Below are 1525 nucleotides of genomic sequence, written 5' to 3'. Positions count from 1 at the left end.
ACAAATATATCAACAAAATATTAAATAAAAGAGATAAATAAATAATTCATGTAACTGACTCATAAATAAAAATATGCAATACATATACATATTTTGTTATTTTATTAACGTAGCGTTTAAAGGAGGGTTCGTTGTTCTTTCAAATTTTATTTATTAATGGATTTTCGGAAAATGTTTTGTTGAAAAATATAGCAGAGAGGGGTGGGGTGCAAGTTTCGAAGTATAGTGGTTGTTTTTATGTTGAGGGGGTATATATTGATTAATCTAATAAATATTTGTTTAAATCCTTGCAGTTTTCTATAACTGGTTAAACACGTTGAACAATCATTGTTCTTTATTTATCCAACAGGTTTTATAAGCGCTAGTTAATATCCATGGTAAATATTATTTGAAATAACTGTTTTTAGGTTTATTTAGAAGTCTGGATTGAAATATTCTAAAATCCATACATATACTAAGTACTATGATACATATGATTACAATAAATTGTTTTATGTAGCTAATTTTTTTCTTTATTCCAGGTTAGTCTTGGGATTAGAAACTCAGAAGATTCCCGTACAGTAAGTTAGTAATATAATAAATTATTTATATTAGATTTCAACAATTTTTAAAAATAAAACGATGAACATATCTTTTTTTTCTTTTTACAATTGACATTGACATGGAAAATACAGTAGTTCAAAAATACCGAATTTTCGTTTATTCCTAAAAACTACAGTAAGCAATTAGGCCAATAGTGTGATAAAAAGTCAATGTCAATTGGCCGAAGTCGCGATTTTGCACGTTTGTTTTTAAAAACTAGAATTGTCTGAACAATTTTGGTTCTTTTATAAGATTCTTCTTTGTAACTTAATATTTCTACTTGGTCAGCGCTTTAATAGTGGTGTTGTATTCTATATATGTATATATGAAGAGAAGATGGTTGGGGGTGCGGTCAATGAAAATTTCATTGACCGCACCCCCAACCATCTTCTCTTCATTTATCATCCACGGTCAACTATCTCTCATAACTATATATGTATATATTATATGACTTTAGTTACAGAACAAAATAAATTTGGAAAATTCAATAAATATTAAAAAAAGTTTCATATCAGTTTATTTATTCACTATAATTATTTATAAATATTTATTAATTTAGATAGGCCAACTGCACTCATTTATCCATAGGAATAATTGAAATATATATGGAACTAGGCATTAAACATCAATAAAAAATTAATATTGGATAGACCACATTTTGTAGGTTAGGTCATTTTTACTCCTTTTTTTATAGTTACTATTATTAATTATTAAATACAGTTATTAATTATCGATTGAATTCTCTAATGCTATAATTGATACACAGTGCATATTAAGGTGCAAATACTTTTTGAGTGGTACACTGAAGTGATTTGAATTTCCTTATTTATATGCTTTTATTTTTTAACAGTAGGAAAATTTTAAAAAAATTACTCAATAAAAAGAAAAAAGTAATTTAAATAAACCAATAAAATAAATAAATAAAATAACATAATGATAAAAT

The 1525-nt window shown here is 25.4% G+C and overlaps 1 protein-coding gene across 1 annotated transcript in view; it reads left to right on the top strand.

Moving 5' to 3' along the window:
• The first annotated feature begins 538 nt into the window (after positions 1–538).
• The window catches only part of Ctl2 (Choline transporter-like 2), an 81730-nt gene continuing 80743 nt past the window's right edge, over positions 539–1525 (top strand). Inside the window, exon 1 of the mRNA XM_067050166.1 lies at positions 539–560. The gene's annotated coding sequence lies outside the window, so the exon portion shown is untranslated. The remainder of the gene's footprint in view (positions 561–1525) is intronic.

The sequence above is a fragment of the Halyomorpha halys genome, unplaced genomic scaffold (genome assembly GCF_000696795.3).
Source record: "Halyomorpha halys isolate HHAL.00 unplaced genomic scaffold, Hhal_1.1 Scaffold1441.1, whole genome shotgun sequence".
Classification (NCBI taxonomy): Eukaryota; Metazoa; Arthropoda; class Insecta; order Hemiptera; family Pentatomidae; genus Halyomorpha; species Halyomorpha halys.
The sequence above is the reverse complement of the archived record's forward strand: the minus strand, read 5'-3'. Positions and strand labels throughout refer to the sequence as shown.